This window comes from Brachypodium distachyon, chromosome 1 (genome assembly GCF_000005505.3).
Source record: "Brachypodium distachyon strain Bd21 chromosome 1, Brachypodium_distachyon_v3.0, whole genome shotgun sequence".
In the NCBI taxonomy this organism is placed as follows: domain Eukaryota; kingdom Viridiplantae; phylum Streptophyta; class Magnoliopsida; order Poales; family Poaceae; genus Brachypodium; species Brachypodium distachyon.
Genome location: NC_016131.3, coordinates 50357751 through 50369939, shown reverse-complemented (window position 1 = coordinate 50369939; position 12189 = coordinate 50357751). Strand labels below are relative to the sequence as shown.

Genomic DNA, 12189 nt, shown 5'->3' with positions numbered 1-12189 from the left:
TAGGATTAAAATTTGTGGGGCCTTGAAGTCATTTTACGTCGTATTTTAGTTGAGAGACCAAAGTTAGACTTCGGCAACGGTCGAGGAACAAATAGTTGACCAGATTAGCTTGTTGAATTCATTCCCTTGTGTCATTAATTGTCCGAAATGGCATGCACAAGATTTCTTCTTTTGGAATTAAAAAAATTGCAGAAACAATCAACCTTATGTGATTTTTGTTAATCATATGGCTAGTAACTTTCTTAATACTAAGCAATTAAAGTATTTTAGATGCTTAGTAGTTCCATTCTTTCTTCTTAAGCACCAAGAGTCAAAGATGTTTCTCTGTTCTTCTGTTCACTCCGATGAAGAGTCAAGCACTCACCTTAATAAGATAAAGCTTGAAACTAAATATAGTAAGGTCGGCAAAATAAATAAAAATAAAGCGAATTGAGCCTACCTCGGGTGGTTTTGGGTTCCCTGTGGTGTTCAAGTTCTAGATTTGGAGTGACTGCTTGCATTCATTTGGATTTACTTCAGTATTTGCATTGCCTGAATTTATTCCGGTATTTAACCGATGCTATTGGTGCACCCGTCAATAGCGAGACACCTATGGTGTGAGCGTCGACATTTATATTGTGTTTCTAAAAAATAAAAATATTGTGCACATATTCTCTTACTTTACTCACAGAAAAAAAAATGTAATGACCAGTAAGTTGGAACATTTCATTTCAACATTAGAAAGAAGCCAAAACTGATGCCCAGAATAAAGAAAAAGAAGAAGCAAAACTGGCATCCTTGAGTATTAGAGACCTACAAAACAAAGAGTCACCATCATACGAATCAACGTTTCAAGTGAAAGCTGCTTTCGTCTCAAAACCCAAGAACATGTACAACAGGAAAGAGCTCAATTATTCTCCAGGACAATATGAATTTCCAATTCTTTTTCCGAAGGTGACATGTTCCATCCACTAGCGAAATTGTCCAGGAAATTAAATCACAAGGTCAAAATCCAACAAGTTAGATCGAGCCAGACATCAGGCTACAAGATTGCCAGAAGCTCACGGCTTAGCGAACCATTCTATCAGCAGTAAACTAATAAAGACGATTAGAGCGACTTGGATTTCTCACTGCACGCACGAAAGCTGCCAATCTGGCCTTACCAGACTTTACCTCTAGTTTACATGGAGCCCTAGAGTGGAGACCTCCTCCAAGATCCAACATTCTACCCTGTATCGGCCGTACAGTGTACATGACAATTACCTCGTTTCTTCTTGGCCTTTTCCTTCCCTGTGCCTCCTATTCTCGAGCTAATCTCAATTTTTGTTGCTAATGGTTGTTGATGCATTAGAGAAAGATGCCGAACCTGATCCCGACGCTTTGACAGAAGATACACTCAATCGACTCTCATGTATATAAATTGATTCTTCTTACATTGTCCGGCATACGGTGTAGGAGAGAAAAGAAAATGTGATGAAATGACACATGAAGCACCGAGAGAACATGCTGGTTGGGGAGTTGTCTCATATAAATTGTTAGTCATGTGGGGGCATGGTTGGTGAAAACATTTATCCGATATAAATACCATGATACATTTTTGCCCAAAGAGATCGATAGAGAGTGGAGAGGGGTCCAGCTGTCCACTGCGATGGCGGTGGCGGGGCCAATACCGACGGTACAGTTGTACAATACTGTCTCTTCATATCATACAAAGCATTTTCACAAGCTAACCTAATTTTTTTCTAATAGTTGTTGATGCACGAGAGGAAGGTACTGAAGCTCGTTGATCCAGCCTCAAGCATGGACATCACATACACTAGTGTATAAATTGATTTTTCTTACATTGTGTATGCCGACATAAGGTACATGAGAGAATTGAGAGATGTATAGAAAGCATGAAAAATGACCTATACAAATCATGTAGAGACCATGCTCGATGGGTGGTATATATACTATCTAAATTGTTAGTCATGTGGGATATGCATGGTTGTTGAAACATTTATTCGAGATAAGATTCTCAACATTTATCAAACGTATGTAGTTCTATCTTTGGTCCACCAAAAAAAAACTGTATCATTTTTAGTAATTTGAATATCCATTTAGTGGTGGTGCAACATTCATTCATAACAAGGTTTCTATGATAAATTTTATCAATTTCCAATCTCAAGCCATGTGCCCCGAGTTCTGATATTGAGCAAACTGGATGCGACTAAATGGCGTGGTTGTATGACTTAAAACTTGAGTAGGTTGATGAACTTGGGCATCGCCGTGTTCACCGAGGCGTGCCGCCGGAGTCGGTTCTCTCCCTTTTTTTACACAATCTGTTCTCTTTTTTAGGGAATGTCTATTGATTCAATGGAATTTGAAGCTAATGTGAAGAAATATAAAGGTGTGTACAAGTTGAATTTGATTTTGCTTCAATGGAATTTTGCCCCGCCACCGAGGTGTGCGGGTTGGTAGCGGGGCCAAGCAGCGTGGCCTATTGTCATCGGCGATCAATGTGGCGGCATACGGCTACTGAATCATTAGTGTTCTTTTACTCGGAAACCACCACTACTGAATTAGCTTGCAGACATTCTGTGGAATGGAAGCCTGAAGCGTCCAAAGCTAAACCGAGCAACCATAAAACCATGCCGCCACACAACGACTGAGTGAAGAATGCAAGTGTCTGCGGGGTCGGTGGCGCGGGCTCGAGTGACGGCGATGGTGGGGCCAAGCAACAAATCGTTAGTCATGTGGGGCATGCATGGTTGGTGAAAACATTTATCCGATATAAATACCATGATATATTTTTTGCCCAAAGAGGTCGATAGAGAGTGAGAGGGAGCAGTTGAAAACATTTATCAAGAGTCCAGTAGGGAGCAGTGTCGGCCTGAGGCAAGCGGCGATCGATCTCCAGGTGGACGGCTACTGAATCATTACCATTTTTTTTCCTCAAAAACCTCTAATACAAAATTGGCTTGCAGGCATGCATGCCGTCGAATGGAAGCCTGAAGTCCAAAGCTGGATAGAGCAACCATAAAATCGAGTCAAACCATGCCACCACACAATGAGTGAGTGAAGAATGCAAGTGTCCACGGTGTGCAGGGTCGGCGGTGTGGGCTCGAGTGATGGCGGTGGCAGGGCCAAGCAGCAAATCGATTCTCGTGGCGGGCAGTGTGGAGCGCGGGGAGTTACATCGTACTTCCGTCATCAGGGAAGCAGCGAGATGCCTCTGTCACTGTCGACGAGGCCTTCCTCCTCGGTGGACGCCGTGGCCATTGCGCAGGCGGCAGACCTTCATTCTTGTGTGTTGAGAGAGGAGGAAGGGAAGAAGAACAAGACAGGGGACAGAGGTTTGATGCGGTGCTTATCTAAAGCGAACTGAAGCGTATGAATAAACTTTTGTGTACATCGAGATTATTTGTGATTTGAGTTTTCAGCCAGCTTCTATTGCGAAGCTCACATATGCTTACATGCGGAAGCCTTGTGTAGCTCTCCAGTATTTGTGGTACAACATACAATACCGTCTCTTCAAATCATCTTAAGCGTTTTCTTCCCGACGCCTTCTATTCTCTCCTATTCTCAAACTAACCTCTCTTTTGTTTTCTAATAGTTGTTGATGCACGAGAGGAAGGTGCTGAACCTCGGTGATCCGGCCTCAAGCATGGACATCATATACACTAGATTGACTCTCTTGTAAAAATTGATTTTTATTACGTCGTAGTAAGGTGCAGGAGAGAATGGGGAGAATTATAGGAAGCATGAAAAATGAACTACGAATCATGGGGAGACCATGCTCGATGCATGGGTGGTATATAGTATACAAATTGTTACAATAAATTAGAAAGCTAGGAAGCTTGGATTGTTTGCCGTGAGTTAATCCTCACCTGCCCCATATATATATTCACCTCGTGGGTTAGATAAGGATTATAAGCGATTTACAAGGGATAACAACAAAGTCGTTGTGTTGTATTTACATCGGTTAACACAATACAGCCCCCTCTTTTCAACCTAAGTGTTTTCTTCCTGATGCCTTCTGTTCTCAAGCTAACCTCATTCTTTTTTTGCTAATAGTTGCTGATGCACGAGAGGGAGGTGGTAAACATCGGTATATCTCGATGCATAGACATAGACAGAAGTCACACTTGATCCAATCTCGTGTACGAATTGAATTTTTTTACATCTCTGCCGACATACCTTGTAGGAGAAAAAGGAAAGGTAGGCGCGAAAGGGAAATGTGATGAAATGACCCATAAAGCATGGAGAGAAAAGGCTCGACGGATGGTACTGGTATATAAATTGTTAGTCATGTGGGGCATGGTTGCTGAAAACATTTATCCATTTATCGGAGATAAACTGCGCATATATTTTTCACGGTAAGGAGATAGAGAGCGTACAGTGTGTGTGTGAGAGACAGAAATGTGATTGCTTGACCGGTTCAGACCTGGCTGTACCTTCCACCCACAAAAATGAAACTATATCCTTTATTGATTGAAATATTAATTTAGTGATAGATACAATAATCATTCATATATAACAAATGCGTTTACGGCAATTTTTGTCAATTTCCGATCTCAAGCGGCCAAGATGTGACTTAAAAGGTACGAGGTTGACATGGTGAGCATTGTCGCGTTCACCAAGGCGGATTCTCGTTTTGAGGGGTCGCGTATTGCTTCAATCAAATTTGAAGTCTAATGTGAAGAAAACCGATAGTACTAAACTACAGCTGCGCGCAACTGAACATAGCTTCTTCTTGCACACATTCCGTCAAACCGAAGCTTGATGAAGCCTCCAAAGCTAAACATAGAAGCCTGAAACTGAAGCAAACTTTGCCATTGCCGGAACCCGGAACACAAGAAGAGAAGGAAGACATACATATCTCCCTCACCGTCCGTTTTCGCCTTGACGGCAGGACCGAGCAAGCGGCAGCAGCAGCGGCCTGCTGCCGGCGGCGATCGATCTCGCGGCGAAAGCTGGACGAGGTAGTCGTACTTCCGCCGCCGGGGAGGCTTTGAAGCCTCTGCCCCCATCGATGAGGCCCTCCAGCAGCTTGCGATCCAGCCTCCCCTGTAGCACCAAGTTAAGGAGCAGCCGCATCTCGCTGCTCAATGGCCCCTCCTCTGCTTCCTTCTCACCCACTTCTGCATCACCCACTCCATCGAAGCAAATGAAATCCGGTGGCAATACAATGTACAATACACTTCTCTCCTATCTTCCTAATAGTTTTCTTTCCAATGCCTCCTATTCTCAAGCTAAGTTCTAACCGTGGTTGGTACATGAGAGGAAGGTGCTGAACCTTGGCTATCCTGAAGCATGGACATGACATGCACTTGGTTGACAACTGATTTAAGAACACCTTCGGTGGGAATTGCTAGTCATAAATTACACAGTATATTTTTCCACAGAAAGGTCGATATATATAGAGCGATTTCGTTGCTTGGCCAGTTTGGACGTGGTCCTACCTTCCACCCACCGGCCGCAAAACTCAAATTATTCTCAACCTAACCTCATATTTTGGAAACTCTACGATTTCTTACATGTTGGAAATATGTACTAAAGGCAATAATAAATATGTTATTATCATATTTCCTTGTTCTTAATAAATGTTTATTATCCATGCTATAATTGTATTAACATGAAACTAAATACATCTGTGGATAAATAAACAAATACCGTGTCCCTAATACGCCTCTACTAGATTAGCTCGTTGATAAAAAGATGGTTAAGGTTTCCTAACCATAGACATGTGTGGTCATTTAACAACGAGGTCATATCATTAGAAGAATGATGTGATGAACAGACCCAAACCTAAGCATAGCTTTTGATCGTGTCACTTAAGTTTAAATTGTTAATGCTTTTATTATGTCAAGTATCATTTCCTTAGACCATGAGATCATGCCCCTCTCTAGTACCGGAAGAATACTTTGTGGACATCAACCGTCATCTCGTAACTGGGTGATCATAAAAGTGTTCTTCAGGTATCTCGGAAGGTGCTTGTTGGGTTGTATGGATCAAGAGTGGGATTTGTCACTGCATGTGACGGAGAGATATCTCCGGGCCCTCTCGGTAATATAACATCCTAATGAGCTTGCAAGCATGTGACTAATGTGTTATTCATAAGATATTATATTGCGGTGCGAGTAAAGAGAACTTGCCAGTAACGAGATTGAACTAGGTATGGTGATACCGACGATCAAATTTCGGACAAGTAATATATCGCGAGACAAAGGGAATTGAATACCGGATTAATTAAATACTCGACATCGTGGTTCAACCGATAAGATCTTCGTGGAATATGTGGAAACCATTATGGACATCCAGGTCCTGCTATTGGTTATTGATCGGAGAGGTGTCTCGGTCATGTCCACATGTTCTCGAACCCGTAGGGTTACACACTTAACGCTTAATGTCGCTAGGGTTCGATGAGATAAATAGATGGTGATATCGAATATTGATTTGGAGTCTTGGATGGGATCCAGGACGTCACGAGAAGCTTTGGAATGGTTCGGAGATAAAGATTTATATATGGAAAAGCTGTTTCAGGGTTCCGAAAAAGTTCGGGGTATTTTCGGTATTGACCAGGAATATTTTAGAAGGTTCTGGAAGTTCTCAGAAGGTTCTGAAATGTTCCGAAATATTCTTGAGAATTTAATTGGGCCTTTATATGAATTAATTGGAGCAATCTAATTAATTATTCTCTAATGGGTCTAGGGGGAGAGGGAACCATTGGGGACTCCACCACGGAGTCCCGGGACTCCTTTCCCTCCCCTGGCCGGCCCTAGCTTCTCCTTGTAGGAGGGGCAAACCCTGGCCACCACCCCCTATATAAATAGAGGGGAGGGGCACGGGGAGAGAACACACCAAGTCATCAGCTGGATCTCTCCCCTGAGCTTCTCTCCCTGACCTCCTCCTCTCACGCGCACGGTGAAGCCCTGCCCGTGGAGAACTCCACCATAACCTACACCACGCCGTCGTGCTGCTGGAATCTTATCGACCTCTTTCTCTCGCTTGCTGGATCAAGAAGGAGGAGACGACGTGAAGCTGAACGTGTGGATACCAAGTAGGTGCCGTCGTTTCTGCATTGAGATTGATCTCATCGAAAGTTCCACTACGCCAACAACGATCCCATGATCGTAACGCTTTGTGGTCTACGAGGGTATGATGCTCATAATCCCTCTCGTTATTTACATCTAGTAGATATGTTTTTGGGTTTCTTCCGCACATCTCGTATGAAATTTTTGTTTTCCGTGCAACGAACCCTTCATTACAACCCGGCGGCGGAACACAAGAGATCCTTACTGGAAAGATTCAGTGAAATTAAACAACAGTTCGCAGATAACTAGCTAGAGAAGTAGAACACATCCTGAGCGGGCACACTTTTATTTCTGCGAATGGAAAGTTGGGATCGAGTCAATCCCTCGTACATGTAGCTAGTTAAATCTATGATTTGAAGGAAAAATATGCAAAATCTGAGTAGCACATTGATTACTATTGGAGAACATAAATCAGTCCCATACCAGACGACTCCGCACACGTACCTTGACTGCACTATCCGTTCACATCGGTGGTCATCCCGCAAGAGAGCATTCATTGATTAGGCTTGCTAAGGGCACATCAACGCATACCGCTTACTGAGAATACTCACATAATTTTATACATTCAACCCTTGCATCTGGCGATCTTCTTATTTCTCGACATAGCTCTTCGTACGTTGCCACAAATGCTCCTTCTAATCAGACACAACAAGTATCAGAGGATTATTTGCTCTAGGAGTGTCTTGGTAGAGATGGAAGAGAAGGGCTGAAAGTGAGCGTCACTTGGATTTCAGATTGTTATTTTCAGCACCCACATTTTGTTTACAACGTATGTAGCACCCACAGCATTGTTTGACCCAGATGGACAGATCGAAGACTGATTCACTAAAACCACTTAGCAAACGCCCATGATGAAACCTTTTGGAATTCTCTCACAGTTCTCTTTTCTTATCAAAAACCGCTTCCAGGGTAATCGTACGGTTGGCACGGTCAATAGATTCCTTCGAAATAGACACAACGTACAATACTCTCCCTTCTTGTCCACCTAAACGTTTTCTTCCTGATGCATCCTATTCTCAAGCTAATTAACCTCATTTTCTTTCTAATAGTTGCTGACAAATGAGAGGAAGGTGGTGAACTCGATGCCGGATATATAGACTCAAGTTACACTGGATCGACCCTCATGTATAAATTGTTTTTTACTACATTGTTTTTGCTGACATACCTTGTAAGACAGTAGGGAAACTTGCTCGATGGGTGGTGGTGGTATATAAATTGTTAGTCACGTGAGGGCATGGTTGCTGAAAACATTTATCGGAGATAAATTCCAGAGATGTTTTTCACGGAAAAGGAATAGAGAACATAGAAAGAGAGGGAGAGAGAGATGTGGTTGGTTGGCAGGTTTGGACGCGGTTAATTAAATAAAATTTTATCGTTTATTAATTGAAATAATCATTTAGTGCTAGGTGCAATATTCATTCATTAAAGGAGTTTACGGCAATTTTTGTCAATTTCAGATCTCAAGCCAATTTCCGAGTATTACTTAAAACTGAGGGGTTGACCTGACGGGCATTGTCGCGTTCACCGAGGCAGATTTTCTTTTGAAGGGTCGCATATTGCTTCAATGAAATTTGAAGCCTAATGTGAAGAAAAATAGAAAACTAATACTGAATATAGTGGCATATACAGCTTCAACCGAGCATCGCGTTCCTCTTGAAGGCATTCCGTCGAACGGAAGCTTGAAGCATCCGAAGCTAAAGGACGAAAATTCCTTTTGGGTCACGTTGGCCAGGACTCATGGTATCTGAACCACTGGAAATCGCATCGGACAGACAGAACCGACCGATCCATATTATCGAGCCTGGCTTCTTCCCCTCCCTCTCCACGCTGCTTGTCCACCACCGGCCGCCGCCGTGGCCAGGCTGCCTCCACCGGCCAGCAAGCTACTGCTGCTGATCCTCCATGCACGACCTGCAACAGCCAACAACTCCGGCGAGCACAAGGACAACCTGAGCTTCTTCCCCTTCTCCAACTGCTGCTGCAAGTTCTTCCCCTTCTCCAACTTGTGCTACCCCATCTCCTGAGTTAATCACCATCTAAATCTCGCTCCCTTTTCCCCATGTAGCTCGCTGTTTTTAAGTGCTGAAATTGAGAACTTGTGTTGAACTTGATTCCGACTGTCAAGTGTTTGATGCAATGCTCACATGGATTAGCAACAAGTTTCATTCTGTCCCTGTCTTCTCCTTTGCTAATCTGTCCAAGTCTTGACTTGTGATGGATTTGTGTTAGCTATTGCATCATAGCTTTTGAAAATTTCATAATAATCTTGTTCTTGTTTTAGCCTAATTCTCTATGATGATATTATGTGTGTGTGTTTGTAGCCAATTCTATTCCTTTCCCAAACAAATTGCTTATGTCCCTGTCTTATATGTTTGCTCATGAATAATTATTGTGCTTAGTATTCATATCTGCCCAGTGTTGCTTGATTAAAGACAATCACAAAAAAATATTACTTAGTGCTAGATTGTTGCCCTTTATTTTCAGTTTGCATATTACCCCTGTGATTGCTTGATCTAGATTTAGTCGAAACTTAATTGTTGATCGCTTAGTCCCTGTGGAAAACATGACAACCTGCAGTTTGGGAGGAATTCTCACTGTTGTTTTACACTCGATCAAAGAGACAACAGTAGCCGAGTAGCGGTCTGCTTTTGACAGCGTTCTATCTCGAGGCGGAGGGCATGGAACGGGGGAGGCACGTCATACTTGGGCCGTCGGGGAAGCGGCGATGCCCCTGCCGCCATCGACGAGGCCCTCCTTCTCCTTCCGTTCCAAGATCAACTGAGGCACCTGGTCAGAGAGCAACAGCAGATCGATGCTCAATGCGAACGACTCCCCTTCCTCCTCGCCCACAGCCATCGCGTGGCAGTACAACGCAGGATACTACCCTCTCCTGTCTTCCTACGTTTTCTCTTTCCGATGCCTCCTACTCTCAACTCTTAACGTGACCTCATTTATTTCTTTCCTAATAATGGTTTTATGCAGGAGAGGAAGGTGCATGCTGAACGCCGGTGATCCTGAAGCACGGACAGAAACATACACTCGATCAGCTTTCGTCTATAAACTGTTTTAATTTCTGAGTCTCTGCCGACGTACGGTACATATATAGAGGGAAAGATGTAGGCGAGGAAGGGAAACACACGATGAAATGACCCGTTAAGCATGCAGAGAACAAGCTAGGTGGGTGATGTTTGTAATTGTTAGTCACGTGGGGCACGCATGATTGCTGAAAACATTTATCCAAAACTAATCATTTTCTTCTCATTGTCTCCTATTCTCAAACTAACCTCCCTTTTGTTTTCCTCTTCTATCTTTTTGCTAATAGTTGGTCTTCATAAATATTGGACGTCTCCGTTACGTGAAGTGAGTGAGAGATGGACGTACACTCTCTATATTTTATTAAAATGGAATATCCATTTTATTATGGCAGGTGCAATATGGTTCGTACCAACGAGATGTATTTCCGATGATTTCGTCAATTTTCAAGCTCGAACCATATAAAATTGCTCTTGAGCAAACATGACGTGACCAAATGGCGTCGACATATGACTTAAAACTTGAGGTGGTTGATGTCATGGGCATTGTCATGTTCCGCGAGGCGTGCTGCCATAGCAGATTCTCTTTCATTTGTCTTTCCTGCTCTTGAGCCTATCTTTTATTTTTGTTTTTTGGTCTCATTTCCTATATCTAACTGGACTCTTTTTAGTTAATTTAATTAATAGTTTAACACAATAACATGATTGTCTATGCATGAACTGTTGCTCAATTGTTGGCAATCACACAAGAATTCACGCTGCTACCATGTTACCAGAAAATGATGGCAAACCGAGGCAACACAATGCACAGTACAGAGCCTTCACCTTGTACGTACTACTCATTTTCTTCCCAATGTCTCCTATTCTCAAACTAACCTCCTTTTTGTTTCCTCTTGCTATTTTTTTTGCAAATAGTTGATGTATGCAAGGAAGGTGTTGAACTGGCCTCAAGGATCTTGAAGCATGGAAGCGAGAAAGAGAAAAATGATGAAATGACTTGTGAAGTACGGGTGCAAAAAACTAGCAGGGGTATATAAATTCCTAGTCGTGCAGGGTGTTGAACTGGCCTCAAGGATCTTGTACCTTCCACCTACAAAAAATGATACTATATCCTTTATTAATTGAAATATTCATTTAGTATAGGTACTATAATCATTCATCATGCATTTACGGCAATTTTGTTTTTGTCAATTTCCGATCTCAAGCCAATATATGACTTAAAACTTGAGGAGATTGAGCTGATGGGCATTGTCGCATTCACCGAGCTGAGGCAGATTCTCGTTTTGGGGGTCGCGTATTGCTTCAATGAAATTTAAAACCTAACGTGAAGAAAACCGATACTAAATTATTAATATATATAGCTGCAACTGAATATAACTTCTTCTTGCAGGCATTCCGTTGTCGAACGAAAGCTTGAGGCCTTCGAGATGCATGTCTCTCTCACCATCAGTTTGCCTTGACGGGTCAGTGGCGTGGGCTCGGGCCTCGGGCAACGGCAATGCAAGGTCGAGCAAGCGGCAGCAGCAGCGGCCTGCTGCCGATCGTGATGATCTCACGACGGAAGGCGTGGAGTGGGAGGAGGTAGTCCTACTTCCGCCGTCAGGGAGGCTACGATGCCTCCGCCGCCGTGGAGGAGGCCATCCTAGTACTCGTGTTCCAGGCTCCCCTACGACACCTGGTCAGACAACAGCCGCAGCTCGCTTCTCAATAGAACCTCATATGCTTCCTCCTCGTCCACAGCCACGTCGCCAGCTCCAGGAAGCGGCCCCGTCGAAGCAAAGACCATCGCATGGCATTACCATCTACAATACCATTACCTCATACCTTCTTAAGTGTTTTCTTTCTGATGCCCCCTATTCTCATTTATCCGTTTCCCTAACCGTGGTTGAAGCACGAGAGGAAGGTGCTGAATTAACCTCGGTGATCCTGAAGTATGGACAGAACATACATCAACTCTCGTGTATAAACTGATTTTTCTTACATCGTCTCTACTGAATTATAGTGTAGGAGAGATAGGAAAGATGCAGGGGAGATGAAATGCCCCGTGAAGTATAAAGAGAACAAGTTTCAACGGGTGGTGGTGGTATATAAAATGTTAGTCA

The 12189-nt window shown here is 43.1% G+C and overlaps 1 long non-coding RNA gene across 1 annotated transcript; it reads left to right on the top strand.

Moving 5' to 3' along the window:
- Window positions 1-8738: 8738 nt before the first annotated feature.
- On the top strand, window positions 8739-12189 carry LOC112269858. Its single transcript, XR_002962066.1, has 4 exons — window positions 8739-10232; window positions 10483-10915; window positions 11003-11376; window positions 11478-12189. It is a non-coding gene; the product is annotated as an uncharacterized LOC112269858 (long non-coding RNA).